The sequence below is a fragment of the Hypanus sabinus genome, chromosome 2, assembly GCF_030144855.1.
Source record: "Hypanus sabinus isolate sHypSab1 chromosome 2, sHypSab1.hap1, whole genome shotgun sequence".
Taxonomy (NCBI): Eukaryota; Metazoa; Chordata; class Chondrichthyes; order Myliobatiformes; family Dasyatidae; genus Hypanus; species Hypanus sabinus.
This window is the reverse complement of record NC_082707.1, coordinates 170,276,320-170,301,560: the sequence shown is the minus strand read 5'-3', so window position 1 is coordinate 170,301,560 and position 25,241 is coordinate 170,276,320.

Sequence of the window (25,241 nt, the reverse complement as noted above, 5' to 3'; positions counted from 1 at the left end):
TATATTGGAGAAGGCAAATGAGAACCTTCAGAGGTGTAAATATAGGTATTACAATTACATAAATGTTGTTCATTATTAACCAGTTTCAAAGAGCATTCCTTCAGTTCAGATGTGTGGGCATAAAGGTCAGGGCCTAGTCTCCTGAAATGAAATGAGAGACTTTGCCCAATAAAACTCCCTGTGATTGGAAAGGAGACCTTTGTTGGCATTTTTTTTTAAATAGGCGATTTCTTTGTAAAGATGTAGCAGGTTAGATGTCTGATTCTGTCATAGCGTAAAGAGAGAATGTTGTAGGCCGCACGGTAGCATAGTGATTAGCGCAATCGCTGTACACCGCCATTTATCACCAATCACCGTTCAGTTCCTGCCGCTGTCTGTAAGGAGTCTGTACATTCCCCCTGTGGCTGCATGAGATTTTTCCCGGTGCTCCAGTTTCCTCCTACATTCCTAAAGACATACTGTTAGCATTAGGAAGTTGTGAGCATATTACATTGGCCCCAGAATCATGGGACACTTGCGGGGTGCCCCCCAGCACAATCTCGAACTGTGTTGGCGTTGATACAAAAAAGCACACTTCACTGTATGTTTCAACATCTCAGTGTAGGTGACAAATAAAGCTAACCTTTATCAACCTCTAGAGCAAACTTGAAATAAGGCGCAATGCAAGAGGATGTTATTTTCCAGACAAGCATTAGAAAAGGACAAAGAAAATAAACTTATCATTCTGAAGTGTTTGTGTAATCTTCTCTGTCAATTCAATTACATTTCTCTTTTTAAAGTGCAAGTGGGAATTCGGTAGTGAATCAGAAGTTACGTGGATATAGCTGTGCTGAGAACACTGAAGCACCCAAGGGTCGTTGGTGTAGCAGAGCGATAATGTCATAGCCTCAAACTGTCTGACTCTGTTACATCTTTTAAACATGACAGTGAATGATACTAATTATATGCACCATCTCTATCAATTGATACTAATGCAACATCCTCCCACTGTCTGATTCTATTATACCTCCTGGATATTCTGTCTAAAGATATATGCAAAGAATAAAGATTCCATGCAAGTCAAAAACCAAACTGAAACATTTATACCAAGGGGAGAACCCCATGAAACAGGAAGCAACGGAATAATAACTAAATGTGATCCTGCCTCTCAGTTTATGCCATGTGGAAATTTATTCTGCAGAGGTTAGCTTGATGTTGTGAACTTCACAAATGGAAAAATAGGAAGCAATAGCATGATGTTGGCATCCATCCAGCCAGGAATCTTAAGTCAGATAATTAGTTTAATTTGCCAGTAAGCTATATTTTATTTTCAATGTGCATACTAAAACATTCTCACTAATTAACAGTCTTGAGGTAGTGTGTAAGTTATATCCTTGGTGTTGATTTAATGGTTCGAACAATGATTGCAACAAATTAAAATAACTTTGATGGATTTAAATTGGCATGTCAGATAGTCGTCAGAAGTGTCTTTTGCAGACAGTGACCTGAGGGATTGGGCTTAAAATAAGGGCATAGCTTGAAGGTGAAAAGGGGAAGTTTTAAAAGAGGTTTATGAGGCAATTATTTTTTTTTTAATTGAGTGAGGCAGATGCCTGGAAAGTGCTGCCAGAGGAAGTATTAGAAGCAGATATATTAGCAACGTTTAAAAGATACTTACATAGGCTCATGGACAGGCAGGGAATAGAGGGATATAGACTACATATGTTGTGTATTTAATATTTCAGTAATATTTGAATAATATTGTAAATATATTGTTTGTTGCTTACATACTGCATTGTTGGTTATATGTAAAAGTACATGAATGGTATACATCATCACGGCAACACGTCATATGTGCTCCTCGCTAAAAGTAAATACACAGTTTACATGCAGCTCTCAGGCTCCCTTGTTTTTCCTTCAATTCATTTTATGTTTTGGAGTTACAAAACATGGCAACTAATAGTCAAGCAAATAGAATTTGTTTGGATTAGCATCGTGGTCAGAGCCAAAGAGCCTTTTCCTGTGCTGTACTATTCTATGTTCCATGTGAATAATTATATGCCTATGAGCACTACATTCTCCTTCTCACTGTCACACAGCATAAAAATACCATGCACCACACACCTTGTCCATACTGGTCATCACACCATTTCTATTTTATTCTCTCCAATCCTATCAGACACCCCAGATACCCCAACTCACTTGCCCATTAGAGGTCATACATATCTGGGACATGGGAGGAAACCCAGAGAGTCGGAGGGAGGATGTACAAACTCCACACAGACAGCACAAGAGAGGTCAGAGTTGCAGCCGGGTCACTGGAGCAGTGAGGCCCCAGCTCGGCCACTTGCACCACTGTGACGTCACTCTTTCCTGGTAAGGTGACATATTCAGAAGGCTAATCATCATCAGAGGTAAAGGCAGGTTAGCATTTGCGATAGGAACTCATAAGCAACATGTTTACGTGTTATTCTTCTTCAGAAGATGCAAATGCCTGAAAGCATGAACACCGGGCTCAAGGACAGCTTCTATCCCTTTGTTTAGAGATACAGTGTGGACTCAATCCTACGAGCCAGTAACCCGCTGATTTAAATCTAGCCTGAGCACAGGACAATTCATAGTGACTAATTGACCTACTGACCAGTACGTCTTTAGAACGTGGAAGAAAACCAGAGAACCCGGAGGGAACCTGCATGGTCACAGCGAGAACAAACAAACTCCTTACAGACCTCAGTTCGGACCAGAACTCCAAACTCCAATGGCTTCAGCTGTAACAGCTTCATGCCAACCACTATACTACCATGGTGCCCAAGTGGCGTTCTATATGATTACTGAATGGCTCCCTAGTACATTCAGATGGATTCTGGACCTTGTTATGATATTGCACCTGCACCACCCTTTCTCTGTAGCTGTTACACTTCATTCTGCATTCTGTTATTGTTTTACCTTGTTCTACCTCAGAGCATTGTGTAATAAATTGATCTGTATGAACGGCATGCAAGACAAGCTTGTTGCTATACCTCAGTGCATGAGGCAACAATAAACCAATTCCATTTCCAAGTTTCTGATATTGATACTGATGCATGTTGCTGTAATTTAACATGAAACAATGTTGAAGGTGAATCTAGATCTCACCCTAAAGCAATGCAACCTTGAATTGAGCAAATTCCCTTTTGGCCACCTGCTGTGTATCTTTATTTACTTTCATATTCATATGGAGTGTAAATCCAATGCCTCCAGAATAACTGAAGAAGGCTTTCAAAAAAGGGAACGCCATCTTTCCACAGAGCTGGTAATTGTGGGATGGATGCAGACAGCTAACAACAAGGCAACTCAGGAGCTGCCATCCCTGCTTGATTCACCCTCCATGCCAGGGGCTCTCAGTTGTGGCGCCTCGGCAAACCTTGAAACATGTGGCTGGGCTTCCACAGCACCTTTCCAGGTCCTCCGATCAGGCATTCCGATCCACAGTGACAGCAACCTGGAGTCTCAGCTTCTGCCCCAGCGCCCTGGCAACACGCGATTGCTAAATAGAAACAGAAAATGCTGGAAATACTCTAAACCTTTAACAATTAAAATGACCTCTTCGTTCATCTGCCAATCACTTTAAGTATTTGACCTCTGTTTTTGACCAATAGGAATTGTATATCTCTATCTCTAACTACTTTGTTGAGGCCCCTCAGTGAAATCCTTCAGGCATCTCCTGTCAAGCTTCCATGCTCCGATGAGACCTATCTCAGCTTCTTCCTGTGTCACAGTCCTCTCACCACAGGAACTATTATTCTGCATCTTCACCAGACCTTCCAGTGCTCCCTAAGGATGGCTGGCCAGCGCTGGATGAGCACACGGTATTGGGGGTATGGTATTGATGTGGATAGAGAATTGGTTGGCAGACAGGAAGCAAAGAGTGGGAGTAAACGGGACCTTTTCAGAACGGCAGGCAGTGACTAGTGCGGTACCGCAAGGTCAGTGCTGGGACCCCATTTGTTTACAATATATATTAATGATTTAGACGAGGGAATTAAATGCAGCATCTCCAAGTTTGCAAATGACACAAAGCTGGGCGGCGGTGTTAGCTGTGAGGAGGATGCTAAGAGGATGCAGGGTGACTTGGATAGGTTAGGTGAGTGGGCAAATTCATGGCAGATGCAATTTAATGTGGATAAATGTGAGGTTATCCACTTTGGTTGCAAGAACAGGAAAACAGATTATTTGAACGGTGGCCGATTAGGAAAAGGGGAGGTGCAACGAGACCTGGGTGTCATTGTACACCAGTCATTGAAGGTGGGCATGCAGGTACAGCAGGCAGTGAAAAAGGCAAATGGTATGTTGGCATTCATAGCAAAAGGATTTGAATACAGGAGCAGAGAGGTTCTACTGCAGTTGTACGAGGCCTTGGTGAGACCGCACCTCGAATATTGTGTGCAGTTTTGGTCTCCCTAATCTGAGGAAAGACATTCTTGCCACAGAGAGAGTACAGAGAAGGTTCACCAGATTGATTCCTGGGATAGCAGGACTTTCATATGAAGAAAGACTGGATCAACTAGGCTTATACTCACTGGAATTTAGAAGATTGAGGGGGGATCTTATTGAAACATATAAAATTCTAAAGGGATTGGACAGGCTAGATGCAGGAAGATTGTTTCCGATGTTGGGGAAGTCCAGAATGAGGGACCACAGTTTAAGGATAAAGGGGAAGCCTTTTAGGACCGAGATGAGGAAAAACTTCTTCACACAGAGAGTGGTGAATCTGTGGAATTCTCTGCCACAGGAAATAGTTGAGGCTGGTTCATTGGCTATATTTAAGAGGAAGTTAGATATGGCCTTTGTGGCTAAAGGGATCAGGGGGTATGGAGAGAAAGCAGGTACAGGGTTCTGAGTTGGATGATCAGCCATGATCATACTGAATGGCAGTGCAGGCTCAAAGGGCCGAATGGCCTACTCCTGCGCCTATTTTCTATGTTTCTATGAAATCTTTCTCCTCCTCCCCTTCCTACTCCATCACCTCCTTCTCTTTATTCCTCCTCCTCCTTTCAGCAAGTCTGAGCTCTCTAAATCCTCAAAGCTCCCTCAGCACAGGGAACTCTTCTCCACCATCTCCCTTATTCTTTGAACATCGTGTTTTGCTCTACTTTCCTTCCATTCAATCTCTGAAGGCAAGATACTCCAGCATTCAGCACAATAAACTCTAAGGATATTTGCATCTATTTTTGCTTCTGTTAGAATGTACTAACTGAAGCAAAAGGCTGACAAAAATCCTCTGCTGTCATGGTGAGGATAAACTCAGGTTGGAGGAGCAACAAGTCATATTCCATCTGGTTAGCCTCCAGCCTGATGGCTTGAACATCGATTTATATAGCTTCTGGCAGTTTTCTCTAACCCCTGCATCTCTTCTTTTCCCATTCACCTTTCTGATGTCCCCTCAGCCCTTCTCTTCTCACTATCCCAATCCTCCCACTGGTGGCCCTCTACCTTCCTTTTCTTCCATAGTCCACTGTTCTCTCCTAACAAATTGCTTCTTCATCAGCCCCTTAACTCTTCCACCGAGCACCTCCTAGCTTCTTACTTCATCCGCTCTCCCCCGCCCACCCACCTGACCCAGTCACCTGGTTTCACCTATCATTTGCCAACTTGCATTCCTTCCTCTCCCCTCCCACCTTCTTATTTTGGCTTCTCCCTCCATTCCTTTCGGCCCAAAACATTGATTCCATAGATGCTGCGTGACCTGCTGAGTTCCTCCAGCATTTACTGCATATTGCCGGAGATTTCTAGAATTTCCAGAATCCATTGTGTTTTGAACGAAACATCAATAACCAACTAAAGGTAATAATAATTCCATAAAATCATATGTTGTGGGCCCTTCCTGCTGCTGAATGCTCTGTGAGGGTAAGAGGGGGCATTAGCAAGCACATAATATGGCAATTGATCTCGTGAGCTGCGTACTCTGCACAATTTTGGCAGATTCTAATTTCATTGGTGCCACGCCCTGTGTAATCTGCACCACCATTGCTATTTTGGAACCAGCTCAGCACAGTTAGCAACCAAAGTTCATGCACCACAAAGACGGAGAAGACTGTGAGGAACGAATCAAGAAAACGATGCAGCAGGTTTTATTGAAAAGGTGCTTGTGGGATCCTTAACCAAATGCCGTCGTTCGCGATAAGTGCCGGTGGGCAGACGCTCGCCAGTTTGTGTTCATACTGGTGACACAGGTATTTCTTAAAGACTCAGCATGAAGTGTTTCTGCCTCAGCAGGGAATTCTAACGCATTGGGAACCCAGCATTCACTTTTATCACAGATAATGCAAGGGGAGTGTTGCATTTACAATCACACCTCTCCCACTTATTTCAAAAATAGACTTTGTTCATTAATAATAAAAAAATGCTAAAGAGAAAACAGTGCAACATTATCAAAGGTCAAAGTAAATTACCATATACCACCTTGAGATTAGTTTTCTCGCAGACACCCACAGGAAACTACAGTACAACAAAATCCATGGAACTGCTGGAGGTCAGGCAGCATCTGTGGAGAGGAATAAGCAGTTGACGTTTTGGGCCAAGAAATTTTATCAGGATTGAAGGAGGAGGAGGAAGAACCAGAACAAGAAGGTGGGGGGAGGGGGGAGTTCAAGCTGGCAAGTGATAGGTGAAAGCAGATGAAGGTGAAGTAAGAAGCTGTGATGTGATAGGTGGAAGAGTTAAAGGGCTGGAAAAGAAGGAGTCAATGGAAATGGTCAGTTGCTCATGGGAGAAAGGGAGGAGGAGGGGCACCAGAGGAATGTGATGGGCAGATGAGAAGACAAGATGGATAAGGGAAGCCAGAAACATTGCTAACCATATACTAATCATTTGATTTTTTTAAAATATGACAATTAGTATGGAATCTGCTTGAGTGTGGTAACATTGTTCTTAAAATCAAATATTTTCCATATTCAAAACCATTTTTACTAATCAGTTTACATGTTTACTTTGTTGTAGATTGGAGTCAAGCTACTCTCCTTAATGCCCTTGAACTGATTTTCTAATTATCTAGGTAGATAATTCATTAACATGATTCATATGGGAATATTCACAACAGTCCAATGAACACTAGCAAATTTCAAAGTGATACATAATGTGAAATCATTGCATATTTCCATATTTTCAAAGTGGATTTATGGTTGACCACTTCAGTCTTCTCCCTGGAGTGATGCCCTGCTGAAAAAGCTTATTATTATCTTTCTCTTTTCAGGATGCAGATTACCCCGACAAAGCATTTTCCCAGCCTGTCAACAGAGAAGCAAAGCCGAGCCCAAGGAAGTACCACGGTTGCACTATTTCCCTTCAGAGAGGGGGGTAAAAGAACAGCTCAAACTGTCCCCAGCTCCGGCATATTCTGTCGTATTTTAATCTTAAGTATATGTACGTTGACAGACGGCTTTTATTAACAAGTCAATTCTAGTGCTAAAGTTTGCAAATTTTTTTAAAAAATGTGGAATAGTGTAGAATTAACACACAAAAAAAAATCAACACCAATTCAAACTATTGGTTTACAAGAGCTTGGGTGGTCCATTTATAATCCACACCTGACAATAAACAGTTTTCAGGGTTGGATCCAGTTGTGATTTCATCTGTACTAATGTTGATGTTATTCAATTCCAGAAGTCCTTCAGCTCAATCAGTATTAAATAAGCTACAAAGAATTCTGATTTGTTTTTAATTCCATCTTGTTCCCATTTATCACATTAATCTAAAAATATACTTGATTAAAAGCACAATTACTACAAGCAACATGGATAATTAAATTTTCTATCACTACTTTTTTAGATATTTATTCAAATGTGTCATTAACAAGGTCAACAATTATTGTCTTTCTCTCGTTGCTGCTGAGGAGATGTGAGCTACCTACCTCGCTGAATTTTTACCATCCAAGTGGTGGTGTTTTGGTACAAAATAATTTACTGCTCATTTCAGAAGACAGTGAAGGGTTAGCTGCACTGCTGTGCTTTTGGAACAACACCAACTCTACCCTGGGTGCGGATGAGATGTTCCCACCACAGAAAAAGAATCCTTCTGAGAACCCATGCTACAACTACGAGCTTTTTTAAACTCCAGTTGTACTCCCACAGCTGCTCCAATGGGATGTGAACCAGATGCAGGTGATTAGAATAGGCCTCTGCTCAACTGATCATTAATACTGCCCCTTTGCTGCTATACCTAACCACTTGGGTTAATATGTATATTAGTAAATATATTATTAGCATTAGTTGAATATAAATGCTACTCCAGGGCTCACTGGCTTGTTCATGTTCAAAATTCTTCCTCCAGTTCCCTGCCCCCCCCCCCAGATCTCCTACCCCATCCCTTAAGCATATGCTCTCTGCTCATAGTCACCTCTTCCAAGAGAAGGGCTTCTCACTATCTATCAATGAGGTCACCTCACCCCTTCTACCCTGCTGCCTTACCTCAATGCCCCATCTCTGGCAACATCTTAGAGAATTTCCTGTGCACACTCTTCGGTGCAATCATATACAATGAAACTGTATATGGGCCAGAACTACACATAGTACTCCAGCTGTGGCCTTACCAATATTGCATATAGTTGTACCATAATCTCCCTGCTCTTACTATCTACATCCCAGCTCATGAGGCAATGATCTCCATTTGCTTTCTTGCCTACCACATTTTACCAAAACAGCTGCCTTCAGGGAACCTTATGCATCTTCATGAAAATCTCCCCATTCCTAGGGCACTACCATTTATTGCATATATTTCATCTTTACTAATCTATCAAAAATGCAACACCATATTTGTCAATATTAAGTTCTATTTAACCAATTTACTGATATTGACCTGTGGCCTCCTCAACATCCACAACACAATTGCTCTTCTTGTCATCTGTGAACGTTTTTCGCACACCTTCCACGTTCACATCCAAACATTGATGTACGTGAGAAAGATCAAGGATCCCTACACCAATCCCTGTGGTACTTCACTGGGCACTAGCTTTCCAAACGCAGCCCTCAACCATCACCCTCTGCCTCCTATCGGCAAGACCACCTTGGATCCAATTTGTCAAAATGCCTTGGGTTCTGACCTTTTTGACGTAAAACATAGTTACTGGTGTAACGTACCAAGGTGACATTGCTACGTTAGACATTTGAGATGCTAAATTCCATTGCTACATTGAGCTTTCCCATTAACCAACTGCTTAATCCCAACAGGACACTGAAATTGATTGCCCTTTTTAGGGTGCTGACTGGCAGGTAAGAGTACTGCTCACTGAAAATCATCACCTGATAATTAAACATACTTCATGGCTTGATCCTGAATTCTAGACATAAGCTTAATAAGTTATTGATTCACTTTCACATTTAAATTTCTAATCCATGTTCGGATTTACCATATAACCAGATATAACCATATAACAATTACAGCATGGAAACAGGCCATCTCAGCCCTTCTAGTCCATGCCAACGCTTACACTCACCTAGTCCCACTGGCTCACACTCAGCCCATAACCCTCCATTCCTTTCCTGTCCATATACCTATCCAATTTTACTTTAAATGACAATACCCAACCTGCCTGTACCACTTCTACTGGAAGCTCATTCCACACAGCTACCACTCTCTGAGTAAAGAAATTCCCCCTCATGTTACCCTTAAACGTTTGCCCCCTAACTCTCAAATTAGGTCCTCTTGTTTGAATCTCCCCTACTCTCAATGGAAAAGGCCTATCCGCGTCAACTCGATCTATCCCCCTCATTATTTTAAATACCTCTATCAAGTCCCCCCTCAACCTCCTACGCTCCAAAAAATAAAAACCTAACTTGTTCAGCCTTTCCCTGTAACTTAGGTGCTGAAACCCAGGTAACATTCTAGTAAATCTTCTCTGTACTCTCTCTATTTTGTTGATATCTTTCCTATAATTCGGTGACCAGAACTGTACACAATACTCCAAATTCGGCCTTACCAATGCCTTGAACAATTTTAACATTACATCCCAACCTATACTCAATGCTCTGATTTATAAAGGCCAGCATACCAAAAGCTTTCTTCACCACCCTATCCACATGAGATTCCACCTTCAGGGAACTATGCACCATTATTCCTAGATCACTCTGTTCTACTGCATTCTTCAATGCCCTACCATTTACCATGTATGTCCTATTTGGATTATTCCTACCAAAATGTAGCACCTCACACTTATCAGCATTAAACTCCATCTGCCATTGTTCAGCCCACTCTTCTAACTGGCCTAAATCCCACTGCAAGTTTTGAAAATCTGCTTCATCATCCACAATGCCACCTACCTTAGTATCATCTGCATACTTACTAATCCAATTTACCACCCCATCATCCAGATCATTAATGTATATAACAAACAACCTTGGACCCAATACAGATCCTTGAGGCACACCACTAGTCACCGGCCTCGAACCTGACAAACAGTTATCCACCACTACTCTCTGGCATCTCCCATCTAGCCACTGTTGAATCCATTTTACTACTTCAATATTAATACCTAACGATTGAACCTTCCTAACTAACCTTCCGTGCGGAACCTTGTCAAAGGCCTTACTGAAGTCCATATAGACAACATCCACTGCTTTACCCTCGTCAACTTTCCTCGTAACCTCTTCAAAAAATTCAATAAGATTTGACAAACATAACCTTCCACGTACAAATCCATGTTGACTGTTTCTAATCAGACCCTGTCTATCCAGATAGTTATATATACCATCTCTAAGAATACTTTCCATTAATTTACCCACCATTAACATCAAACTGACAGGCCTGTAATTGCTAGGTTTACTCTTAGAACCCTTTTTAAACAATGAAACAATATGAGCAATACGCCAATCCTCCGGCACCACCCCTGTTTCTAATGACATTTGAAATATTTCTGTCAGAGCCCCTGCTATTTCTACACCAACTTCCCTCAAGGTCCTAGGGAATATTCTGTCAGTACCCAGAGATTTATCCACTTTTATATTCCTTAAAAGTGCCAGTACTTCCTCCTCTTTAATTGTCATAGTTTTCATAACTTCTCTACTTGTTTCCCTTACCTTACATAATTCAATATCCTTCTCCTTAGTGAATTTGAGAAGAAAAGAAATTGTTCAAAATCCCCCATCTCTTTCGGCTCCACACGTAGCTGTCCACTCTGATTCTCTAAGGGACCAATTTTATCCCTCACTATCCTTTTGCTATTAATATAACTGTAGAAACCCTTCAGATTTATTTTCACCTTACTTGCCAAAGCAACCTCGTATCTTCAAATTTATTCCTGCAATAGGATTTGCTATCTTCACAGAGGGATAAGAAAGTAAAATGATCTCTCTTTGCTTTTTTTGTACATCCAAAAGTACCAAATTGAAGTTATCATTTAAATTAGAGATCAACAAGTCGAAGGGTCAACATTATAAACACAAGAGATCCTGCAGATGCTGGAAATCCAGAGCAGCATGCAAAAAATGCTGGAAATACTCGGCAGGTCAGGCAGCATCTATGGAGTGGAGAAAACAGTGGACATCTCAGGCCAAGACCCTTCATTAGGAATTGAAGGGTCTCAACCTAAAATGTTGACTGTTTATTCCTCTCCATAGATGCTGCCTTACTTGCTGAGTTTCTCCAGCATTCAAAGATTCAAAGTCCATTTATTATCCAAGTATGTAAGCAGTATACAACCCTGAAATTCGTCTTTCCCACAAACAGTCATGAAACAAAGAACTGTGGAATCAACCCATTTAAAGAGAAACATCAACCCCCCGCCCCCCATGTGCAAAAGCATCACACAGATGGCCACAAAAAAAGACAGCAAAAGCACAGAATATCAAAACACAAAATTAAAAGAGCAAGGTCACTCAGGTGCCAAGACCTTCCCTCGGGAGCCACGAGCCAGAGACCGCCACACCCAGACATCTTCTCCAGCAGCAGCGAGCTTGAGGCTGGTAGACAGAGCTGAACAGTCACTCACCATCTGCATTTTATATGCGTTACAAAAGATTACTTCTGCTTCTTTCCTCATCGATATTATCTGACTTGCTGAGTATTTACAACACTCCCTGTATTATTTTCAAATTTCCAGCATCTATATATATTTTCATATTGTATTAAAGCTATCACCCATCAGAATTCCAAGGCACTCAGATTTAAACTTGGAATCAGAAATGGGTGACTTTGATTTATATCGTATTAAAATAAGATAAAGCAGCTGCCATGCTGGGTATATCTCAAGGACATATAATTATGTGGAAATAATTTATTCTAACCTTGCATGCATCATTGGTGAGGCCACAATTAGGATACTGTGTGCAGCTCTGGTCTCATTGCCTTCAAAATTAACAATCCTCAATCAAGATGAGTTGACACTTGCACCCACAGTATAAGAGATAATGCAGAACAGGCTGCTAGCAAAAGCAACTGATGCTATTTTGATCATCTCTTTAAAAGAAGCTGAATAAATATTTGATTAGAAATGAAATTTAAGATTGAACTACTTAATCAAAGTAATTAAATATTCCACAGAACGTGATTGGTTCTCAACTTTGGGAACCTTGTGAATGCTAACTAGGTTTGAATAAATTAAAATGAGAGACTGGATAAATATTCTATTATATTTCTATTGCTCTTCTGAATAGTAGCAACAGTAGCAGTCGCAGTAGTAAGACAAAGGTTATTAAGCTGAAATATTAGCAGTTGATCTCTACGCAGATGCTGCCTGACCTTCTGAGTATTCACAGCATCTATCTTTTTCTAAAAATCAAAATAGCAGATGCTGCAAATCAGAAATAAAAACAGAAGGTGCCAGAAACACCCAGAAAGTCAGGTAGTATTGGTAGTAGAGAAGCACAGTTAATGTTTAAGGCCCAAGACCCTTCATCAAAACACTCTTCTCACTGTATTAACGAGAAAGAATGATTATCTGGGGAAGGAACAAAGCATTAGGACAACGTAAATAGACACTGGAAGGTAGAATCATTTGACAAATTTGAGAAATATGGAGGTGAATTTAAACAATCAAGCAATTAGTAGAAAAAGGAACCAGTGCTTTCCTGGCGCATATGACGAATAAACTCTTCTCAGGCTTCCAGCTGGGTACGTATCAATTATAACCGACATTTCGATGACAAACTCTTGCCATCTTCATCAGGTATGATGTCTGATGAAGATTGAAGACTGTTGGATACAATTCATGAAATAGATAGTACCAGTGAAATAAGCAGTTAGCAGATTGTAGATTTTTTTTCAGGTGGCACAGGAGAGACATGGTGATTCAGACGCTGGGACTCAGCATCCATAAACAGCTTGGACTTGGAAACCAGAAACACAATTCCAAAATTTGCACATAACAACAAACTCCTTAGCAAATGAGATGCTGTTTATGGTTCAGAATGAGGAATATTTCAAAATATGTAAAAATAGTGAAAGATAAGCCTGCTTGTAAAAGATAATGCTGAATACTCCTCGTTATATCCTAGAAAAAGTTTTATTTAGATTACTCATTCCAGCTTGTGATGCTAACAAATGGAATTTCACCTCATGCTTAATATACAGTTTTTGTCGCTTGTTACAGTCCATGTTTAAGTATTCAGCTTCAAATGTTCCAGTGCTTCAACAGTGTTGCCAATGTGGTCTGCAACATTTTATAATGACTCCCTAATGGATCTTTTCTGCTCAACCTGATCCCTCATCTTAAGAGCTCCGTCTTTATGAATTCTTTAATTAGCTCCCAAAGCAATCTGCTTCCTCATTACACCATGAACCTTTCAAACTCATTAAGTTGACTCTTTTTCTCATGTGACTATGCCGTCAATAAATAGTCTTCAAGGAGAGGACCATTGGCTCAGCAAACATGAACAAAACATAGTCCTTTACCAACACAAACAAAAAGCTGGAGGATTGTTTACTCCCCTCCATAGATGCGGCCTGACCTGTTGAGCTCCTCCAGCATTTTGCATAATCCTCAGCACCTGCAGAATCTCTTGTGTCTCATAATACTTTACGGGGTTGCTTCTATTAGCTGGTAAATTTCTGAGCTAAAAGGTACCCCGAATCCATTATTACTAACACATTCATGTAATCATCATGTTTTACAAGATATGCCAAAAATAACATAGGATTTACAGTACAAAATCTAGTATATGAGGCAAAGGAATTTGTTTAGGATTCCTTTCTCATTCTTCATGAATTCAAATCTGATATAAATAGGCCACTGGCGAAACGAGTGGAAAGGTCATCAAGTGACCCAGCACAGAAGCAAGCCCCACAGCCAACCGTTTTGGCCCATAACCTTCTAAGCTTTTCAAATCCATGCACCTGTCTAACAATCTTTCAAAAGTTGTTACTGTACCTCCCTCAACCACTTCCTCTAGCAGTTCATTTCACATACATACCAGTTTTTGTGTAAAAAGAAGTCCCCTCAAGCTCCTATAAAATCTTTTGCCCTCACCTTAAATCAATGCCCTCCGATTCTTGAATCCTCAAACCTGGAAAAAAGACTAAACCTTATCTATGTCCCTCCTGATTTATACACCTCTACAAGATCACCTTTTAGACTCTTACGCTCCTATAAATAAAGTCCCATCCTTTAATGCATTATTTTCAGTTTATTCACAACTTCCCTGTAGGGGGACAACCAAAAATGAACACAATACTCCAAGTGTGGCCTACCAGCATCCTGTACAGCTTCACTATAACTTCCCAACTTTTATACTCAATGCTTCTTCATCCTGATGAAGGTTCTCGGCCCAAAGCATCAACTGTTTATTCCCATCCATAGATGCTGCCTGACCCACTGAGCTCCTCCGGCACATTGCGTGCGTTGGACCACTTTCTCTCGCTCAAAGGTCACCTCATCAATTAAGGCAGGTATAAATGACAGCATAATGAATGAAATACTAGAACCATGGGATGATACAATGGTTCTAGCACAAAAGCAGGCTGTTTAGCCCATTGTGTCCATGTTGATCTGCTACTGGAGCAACTCAATTGTTCTGCAAATCCATGCGATCAATGATCCCACCAGATCAAGTGCAATATCCTCATCAACTCGGTCCGTTATCTCCAATTGATTAAACAAAGTTCAATGTAAGTTTATTATCAAAGTACATATATGTACAATCCTGACATTCATCTTATTCCATGCATTCTCAGTCAATGCAAGAAACGCGATAGAATCGACGAGAGACCGCACCCAACCGGACAGACAAACAACCAATGTACAAAAAACAACAAACTCTGCAAAATACAAAAAGAACAAAGAAAAGAAATGATAAAAATAATAAGTAAACAAGCAAGAAATATCGAGAACATGATATGAAGAGTCCTTGAAAGTGAATCCATAAGCTGGCACAACATGGAGGGCTGAAGGGCCTGTACTGTGCTGTAGTGTTCTATGGTTCTATGGTTGTGGGAACAGTTCAGCGATGGGGCGAGTGAAGCTATCCTCATTGGTTCAAGAGCCTGTTGGTTGGTGGGTAAGAACTGTTCCTGAATGTGATGGTGTGGGACCTGAGGCTCCTGTGCTCCTTCCTGATGGCAACAGAGAAAAGAGAGCATGGTCTGGATGGTGGGACTCCATCAAGATGGTGCCATTAAATGGCAACTATTTGTGTTCAGCTGCAATGGGAATTATCAGATATTCCTATTTAGGACTACTACATATGAAATCCACAGTCACAGCCATGCGTACTTCAGTAAGCAACAGTGATGCACAGACATGGCTATTCTATCTCAATCATGCTCACCTGACCTGGAACAACTAGCAGTCAAGTGCCATTCCTTTTGACAGTCAAGAGAGTTTTCCACCATCATCCTGGAAGTGGTGTACATTCCAACTCAGGCCAATGTCAGGTAGGCACTGGAGGAGCTGAGGACACTCAGCAGTCACAACACAACACACTGATTCCTACCCTAACGTTGTGAGGGATTTCTACCAGGCCAGCTTGAAGCCTCTGAACATCTACCACATACATATCACCTGTGGAAGCAGAGGAGCCAAAACACTTGGCCACTGCTATACCAATTTCAGGAAGGGGAAGTCAAGGAAATACACACATCTGTCCTCAGCAAGGGATCAGCAGTGGAAAGGGTGAGCAGTTTCAAGTTCCTGGCTGTCAACATCTCTGAAGATCTATCCTGGGTCCAACCTATTAATGCAATTACAACAAGGCACAACAGTGACTATGGTTTATTCTGAGTTTGAGACATCTTGGTATGTCACCAAAGATTCTCACAAATTTCTATAGATGTACCGTGGAGAGCATTTTAACTGGTTGCATCGAGAACACCTTCAAAAGGTAATGCCTCAAAGAGGTGCCATCCATCATTGAGGACCCCCATCACACGGCTTGTGCCCTCTTCTCATTGCTACCCTCAAGGAGGAGGTTTAGGAGTGTGAAGACACACACTCAACATTTCAGGAACAGTTTCTTCCCCGCCACCATCAGATTTCTGGATGGACAATGAACCAATGTGCACTAAATCACTACTTTTTTTTGCTCTCTTTTTGCAACACTTGTTTATTTTTAATGTATTTATTATATATTTTATCAATATATATTTTATATATATTAAGTTTATAAATAATAAATTGATATGTATTTTAGTAATATATTTCTTACTGTAATTTTTAGGTTTTTTTAAATTTTTATTTTCAAGATACAGTGAGGACTAGGCCCTTCCAGCTCAATGAGCTACACCATCCAGCAGCCCACCTATTCAATCCTAGATTAATCACAAGACAATTTGCAATGACCAATTAACCTACTAATTTGGTAAGTCTTTGGACAGTGAGAGGAAACCAGAGCACCAGGAAAAAAACCCATTTCTGATTCTAATTCTGATGATGGGTGCTGCTCTGCAACAACAGCAGTCCTTGTCATTGTGGGGAGGACTTTCACCATGATGAAATGAGCTGCATCCATTACTTTCTGTAGTCACTTCCACTGGTGTTTCCATATCAGGTCATGATGCAGCCAGTCAATATACTCTCTACTGTGTAACGATAGGAGTTTGACAATGTTTTAGGTGACATGCTGAAACTTCACAAACTTCTAAGAAAGTAGAGGTGCCTTCATTGTAATGTGTTACAAAGAACAACCCAGGACAGAATCTCTGAAATGATAATGCCGAGGAATTTAAGGTTACTAACCCTCTCCACCTCTGATGCCCTGACGAGGAGTGGCTCATTTACCTCCAGTTCCTTCCACCTGTCATCAATAATCAGCTCTTTGGTCTTGCTGATATTGAGTGAGACATTGTTGTGGCACCACTCAGCCAGGTTTTCATGTTCCTGCCTATGTGCTGATTCATCATCACCTTGGATTCGGCCATTGACAGTGGTGTCGGCAGCAAATTTAAATAAAGCACTGGAGCTGTAGCTAGTCTGACGGTCATAAGTATAGAGTGGGTAGAACAGGGGGCTAAGCACACAGCCACATGGTGATAGAGATTGTGGAAGAGATGTTGTTGCCAATCTAAACTGACTGGGGTCTGCAAATGAGGAAGATCAATGATCCAGTTGCACAAGGAGGTATTGAGGCCTCGGTCTTGGACCTTATTGATTAGTTTTGAGAGGTTGATAGTGTTGAATGCTTAGCTGTAGTCAATGAAAAGCATCCTGATGTGTCCATCTGTGCTGTCCAGGTGTTCTAGGGTTCAGTGAAGAGCTAAAGAAATGACATCTGGTGCTGCTGTTGAAGAACTTGCCTAAGATGAGAATAGCACCACAGGACCCAATTATATGATTATCTAACTCCAGTTCATGCCAGATATTAACTCACACAACCAATGCGTGTGCATGTACACACCATAGAATCATAAACTTATTACAGCACAGAAGGGAATTTCACAGCATCTCAAGCCCACACTGGCTTTTTGCCTGATCAGTTTGGTTAGTCAGCTCTTTTCCTATAGGTCTGCAATTTTTTTCAGAACAGTATTTATTTAATTCATTTGTTACAATCAAAATTAAATTTGCTTCCAACACCCTCTCAGGCAGCAAGTCCTGGCTCACAACTGGTCACAGCGTGAAACAATTAGAATTATTTCTGCATCCAAAGTGTCTTACATAGGCACTTCAGAGGTGACATTTTTGGATATGTTAAGAATAGCACATACCACAAAGGTACATGTATACTAAGCAACTAGGAATTGATCCTCGAAGTTTTAGAAGAAAATGAATATTCATTTTGGTGTTGATATTGGTTTGCGTAGTGGGGTGGAGATGGATCTCTACCAAAAGAGGTGTAAGGCACTCCTTCCCTCCGCTAGCCTGCTTTTGCCCCCCCCAGGGTCACATGAAGCCATGGGAGGTGCTGGTGGATGGTTGTGTGACCAGCTGATGCATAGCACAAGTCCTGGTGATGTGACCATTGACACAAGCAGACAATCTCTGAAGAGTATTGATAACGGCTGGGGTCACCTGTCTTGTAAAGACACTGCCCAGGAGAAGGCAAAGGTAAACCCCTTCAGTAGAAGAAGTTGCCAAGAGGAATCATAGTCATGGAAAGACCACGATCATCTATTTCATATGACATGGTACATAATGAATGAACAATTGATATTGGTATTGGCAATGGTTTATTATTGCCAAGATACAGTGAAAAGATTGTCTTGCATATTGTTTGTAAAGATAAAATCATTACACCGTGCATTGAGTTAAAATAAGGTAAAACAATAACAATGCAGAATAAAGTATAAAAGTGATCGGAAAAGTGCAGTGCAGATATATGATAAAGCGAAGATCATAACAAGGTAGATTGTGAGGCCTAGAATCCAGCTTATCATATGAGGTTCATTCAAGAGTCTGATAACAGTGAAATAGAAGCTGTCCTTGAGCCTGGTGGTACATGCCTTCAGACTTTTGTACATTTTTCCCGATGGAAGAAGTGGGAAGAGAGAATGTCCAGGTTGGGTGGAGTCTTTGATTATGCTGGCTGTTTTAATGAGACAGCAATAAGTGTAAACACGGAGTCCATTGAGGAGCGGCTGGCTCCTGTGATGTGCGGAGATGTATCCACAACTCTGCAGGGTTTCCTGTGGTCCCATGCAGAGCAGTTGCTATACCAAGCCAGTATGCATCCACACAGAATGCTTTCTATGGTACACTGATAAAACTGATAACAGGGACATACCAAACTTAGTTAGCCTCTTGAAGAAGTAGAGGCATTGGTGAACTTTCTTGGCCATGACATCAACATGGTTGGACCAGGACATGATGTTCTCTCTTTGAAATTTGAAGCACTTAACCCTCTCAACCTCAATATTTTTGATAGAGACAACATGTGCATCATCCCCCTTTCTGAAGTCAATGACTGGCTCTGAAGTCTTTTCAACATTGAGGGAAAGGTTGTTGTCATGACACCATGTCATTAAGCCCCCTTTCTCCTTCCTGTACTCCAACTCATCATTAATTGAGATGCGGCTCACTATGGTGGGATCATCTGCAAACTTGTAGGTGCAGCGAAGGGGAACAGAGTTAAGGGGAACAGAGCAGAGTAGGGGGCTGAGAAGGCAACCTTGTGAAGCACCAGTGTTTGGAATAATCATGGTGGCAGTATTGCTCCTTATCCTTACTGATTGCAGCTTGTTGGTCAGAAAAGTCAAGGATCCAGTTGCAAAGGAAAGCTTTAACCACTAGGGTCACAGGTTTGGTGATGAGTTTGTTTGGAATAATGGTGCTGAAGACAGAACTGTAATCAATAAACAATAGTCTGATGTGTAGGTGTCTTTAGTATCCAGGTGCTCCAGAGATGAATGTCCACCATTGAACTGTTTCAGCAGTAGTTCACTTTCAGTGGGTCAAAATTGTCTGGAAAGCTGGAATTGATGCATGCAATGACCACTCTCTCGAAGCACTTCGTTATGTTAGAGCAATAGACATTAAGGCACATTTTCTTGTTTCTCTTGGGTACTGGGATGAAAGCAGTCTTCTTAAAATAGGAGGGAAGTTCAGCCTGAAGCAGGTTAAAAATGTCTGCTAGCTGATCGGGACAGGATCTAAGGACACGGCCAAGGACACTATTCAGGCTAGATGCTTTCTGCAAGTTCATCATGCAAGAGACTGGTATTATGTACATGACAAAGACTGTGGATTTTCAGCTCCAACCCTCATAATAGTTATTCCCAAAGCATAGTTCTCCTTATTCCTTAAATCTCATAAATGCCCCCTTTTCCCAAACTCCACCTGTGGACAAACACTGGGCTGCAATTACAGCTCCCCTCCCCCACCCCAGCACCACCACCACCCACCTACAGTCTCCACTGCTGGTGCAAGTCAGAGTTCAGCCTTAGAACTGGAGGATCAGAAAGCAAATAATCAGCTTCAAAATGTCGATGTTGATGCCTTGGGGGCAGCTGAAATTTTATGCGATATGCTGTTGGTTAGTACCCATTCCTGCCTTTCTGATGCATCACAAGGATGCACTGGAATTTCTATGTAGGAATATTTTCCTCTGGAGATTGCTATTTGATCACTGCCTCCAGAAAAGACTCAGTGATAGGTCCATGGGCTGACCCTTCAACATGTGCTTGCTGTAGGCAATATGCAGGAATATGCCCCTGAAGGAATATAAGGGGAGAAATTATGATAATTCACAGAAAAATACAACATGCATTCTAGCAGTTGTAAATCTCTGTGATACTGATCACTCAACTTCTTGCTGAAGGGGAAAGCGAAGGTTCCTCCAGAAGTCAAATGCACTCAGTGGCCACTTTAATAGGCACAGTATCTCCTGTACTTAATAAAGTGGCCACTAAGTGTATGTTGGTATAGCCCACCCACTTCAAATTTCTACGTGTTATACAGTCAGAGAAGCTCTTCTGCACACCACTGTTGTAATGTGTGGTTATCTGAGTTACTGTTGTCTTCCTGTCAGCTTGAACCAATCTGGTCATTCTCACCTGACCTCTCATTAACACGGTGTGTTTCACCCACGGAACTGCTGCTCACTGGATGTTTTCTATTCACCATTCTCTGTAACTCTGGAGACTGTCACCACAAAATGGATTAAGGAATTCAGAAGAAACATATTTGCACGGAGTGTGGTGAGAATGCTGCCACAGGGAAGCACTATGTATTTAAAGGGGAGCTGGACAAGTATATGAGGGAATTCCTCGAGGAACAATAGGAGGAAGCTTGAATATGGCATAAATTTGGGCAACTTACATCAAATAGCCTGCTTCTCTGCTGTATAACCCAACTAATCTTTTTTTGACCTGGCAATCTAGCTTATTATGACCCTGCAACTTAATGATGCTTACACTGAGCTTTCTCTGTAGCTGTTACACTTTATTCTGCATTCTCTTATTGCTTTACCTTGTTCTATTTCAATGAATTGATCACATGAACAGTATGCAAGACACGCTTTTCATTGTAGCTCAGCCCATTTTACAATAATGGTAAATCAATTCAAATAATAGGCAAGCTATTTTAATTACACAAGGTCCAAACTGTTGTTAAAATAGCTTATTTCATTTAGAACACTAAACTGTATTGACTTGTGACCAACAGAGTATTATGGGCTGTGAAAAGGCTGCACATTGATGTACAGATGAACATTTGAATCAGGAGCTGAAGCAGGCCACTTGGCCCTTCAAACCTGCCCCACTGCTTAATGAGATTCAGCTAATCTGACTGTATCCTCAGCTCCACATTCCAACCAATTCCCAGCAATATTTCTCCTTCTTCAAATGAGCATCTACCTCCTTCTGCCATAGAAAAGCATTCACATTTTATGCTTCTGCCACGCTTCGATGAAGAGAGATCCAAGAGCAGTCAACCCTCTGAAAGGAAAACCTCGGGCTCATCACAGTTTTAAATGAGTGGCTCATATTTCCAAACAGTGATCTGCTGTTCATAAAGAGTATATGTGGTAAGACAATGGCAAAAATTGGACGGCACAGTAGCGGAGTGGTTAGCACAACGCTTTACAGTACAGGCGACCTGGGTTCAATTCCCACTACTGCCTATTGGTCATTGTAAATTGCCCTGTGATTAGGTTAGTATTAAGTTGAGGGATTTCTGAGCAATGTGGCTCAAAGGGTCAGAAGGGCCTATTCTGCACTGTAGATCAATAAATAAATTAATACTTATCAGGACCCTCTGTTTGTGCCTTTCTACTGCCACCAAATGGATGTACTTAAAATTTCTAGACAAGAATGTTTACATGCCTTGCTAATATACAATATGAACTAATGGTTCCTAATAATGTTCTGGAAGATGTATGCCTGAATCTCACCAGGTACGCTATAAAAGAGGGTGATAGATTGAAATCATCCATTGCCAGAAGGAGTAAAGCGTTAAATGCTGATGCTAATGAAGTGTGCATTGGCAATACTTTACTCCAGCTGTGTATGTTCAATCACTTAAGGGAAAAGGAGACACCTGGTCAAAGGTAGTTGCCCTCACGCCCAAGTGAAGAGCTTTTTGCGGAACTGAAACAAGATGTTTCAAAACACCAGAGGTAATGGGGTCAGATCTAATCCCAGTAAGGGTGGGGACAACAGCTCTGTTTCCTATGCAATCAAGATGTCTCCCCTTTAGACAGCCGAGAATTTGGAGTTGTCACTCTGTGGGTGAAGAGATTTACATCAAATCATTTTTTAAATGTTAAAATGCTGTAGCCATTATAGAGCTCACTCCGAGTAGCTTCATGAGTCAATGTTTTAGAGAGGAGACAAAACTGATGAAGTATTTGTTGAGGGAAATATCTCAGTCGTCCTGATTTCCAGATGGTGGGAGGAAATGAATGCATCTCAAGTCTTCAATTCGGTATTAGTTTTCCAAGTAGCATATGATTTTATGGTTTAGAAAACAGAATATAGAACAGCACAATAATAGGTACTTGCTTAACTACACATTCAATTAGAAAATGTAAATTCGCGCATTATCCTAACGACAATGCATGTACGAAGGTGAAGGACTTCAGCAAATGTGAAAGTTGAACAGGAGTCTGATTATCCTGCACACTTGAACAACTAAGTTGTTTAAAGACAATCGGAAATTATTGAAGTATCTTCTTTAGCTTAGATGAGAATCGTTGAATTTCAGATGTGCCAATCGGTATGTATGTACAATTTCTCCAGTTTTACCCATCAGAGACGTTCCCTCCCCTCATCCTTCGTGCAGCTTTCAAGAGAGTCATAGATCAATACATCAGAGATAAAGGCCCTTCGGCCCAACAAGTCCATGCTGCCTACAGTCCCAGCTTCCTGCGTTTGGCCCACATCTCTCTAAGCCCCGACCCTCCTGTTCCTATCCAAGTGCTTCTTAAAAGTTACTTTTGTACCTGCTTCAACCCACTTCTTCTGGCAGCTCATTTCATACAATCTGTGTGAAAGAGTTGCCCCTCCGATCCCTTTTCAATCTATCGCCTCTCATCCTTCATTTAAGCCCTATAGTTCTGGGTCTCCTCTACCCTAGGCAAAAGACTGTTACCATTCAATTCATCTGTACCTCTTATAATTTTAAATATTTCTATAATGTTGCCCTTCATTCTTCGATGTTCCAATGAATATAGACCTAGCTTGGCCAAACTCTCCCTTAACAAGCTTTTTATTTTTACTTAGAAATACAGCACGGTGGGAAGGAATCTTATTCATTATGGACTGTGCCTTTAAGAACCGTGTCTGTAAGACAGAGAGAGACAGTGCCCACAGCTTGTTTCTGAGAGAGAGAGAGAGAGAGAGAGAGAGCGCTACATGAGAGGAGGATCGATTAAGAGGAAATTATCTGTGACTATTAGTGCATGTAAAGGGCGACCCTGTGGAATCTACTGTTGTGACTAACCCTTGCCTGGGTTGGTAGATTGTCGCTTGAAGACGGCGCTCTTAAGTTTGGCTGACTTTTGGCTGACTTGGAAGATTTGGAGGACATCGAGAAGGATCGATGCCACCTGTTTATTCAGATCATAAGTATCTCTCTCTCTCACTTCAGTCCCCTGCATCTGCGTCTTGAGACAGAGAAGGACAAAATTCTCAGTCAGGTAATTCAAGTGGTGATGGATGGATGGCCAGATAATAGGCAAGACTGTACCTCAGAAGTACAAGAATACTGGAACTTCAGGAAGATCAGAACTTCCTGTTGTGGATGGGATATTGTACAAAGGTAGCAGAATTGTGATTCCTAAAAGTCTCCGAAAAGAAATGCGTGGGAAAATTCATGAAGGCTATTGAGAAGTGTAAGAGATGGGCACGAGAAGTGATGTTTTGGCCCAGGATGAATCAAGGAATTACAGAATTGATGTCTTCTTGTCAAATATGCTTTAAATACCAACCTAGCAACCCTAAGGAGCCACTGCATCCACATACTAGTCCTCAGAGACCTGATCAGAGGGTAGGCGTTGATCTGTGTGTAACTGACAACAAAGATTATCTATTAATAACAGATTATTACTCCTTGTATCCTGAAGAGTGTGGTCTGAGCAGAACAACTGCAGAGAATGTAATTACATGCATGAAATCTGTTTTTTCCAGACATGGTGCACCTGATGAAGTTTTCACAGCTGATGGTCCATAATTCAATGGTGAATGCAGGAGACATTTTGCTCAGGAATGGGGCTTTGTTCAAACAACACCTAGTCCATTTTTCCCTCCGTCCAATGGATTAGTTGAGAAGTCGGTAGGAATGATCAAGAAAATGATGCACAAAGCAAAAGACAGTGGAGGTGATTTATATAAAGCTTTGTTAGCCTATCGCAGTACTCCACTTGAATGTGGATTTTCACCTGCTCAGCTGTTGATGGGACGCCGTTTGAGATCCAATCTGCCAATAGATGAGAGCCTTCTGAGAACAGAGGAAGTTGAACAAGTGAAAAGATGGAAAGATGAACACAAAGCAAAACAGAAAATATAGTCTGATAGACGTTCTCGTCCATTACCTGAACTGCATCAGGGAGATGAAGTGAGGATATGAACACATGACACAGAAAGCTACAGTACTTGAGGAAGTATAACCCAGAACATACATGGTCCAAACAGAAGAAGGAGCAGTGTTAAGAAGAAATCGCAAAGACCTCAAGAAAGAGCCAAACTCAGTTTCAGTTAACTGATGCAGATCAGACAAAACATGAAAATAACAATGAAACGCAAGAACAGTGTGAACCACTTAGAAGGTCTACTCGTGTTCATAAACCCCCAGAGAGACTGATAGAGACATGTTAAATTATGCATTTGTTTTGATTAATGTTGCTAATTGTTTTTCTTTTTAAGGAAGAAGTGGTGATATAATGTGTAAGAACGTGATTGGAGAGAGTTCTGAGCATGCGCAGGAATGA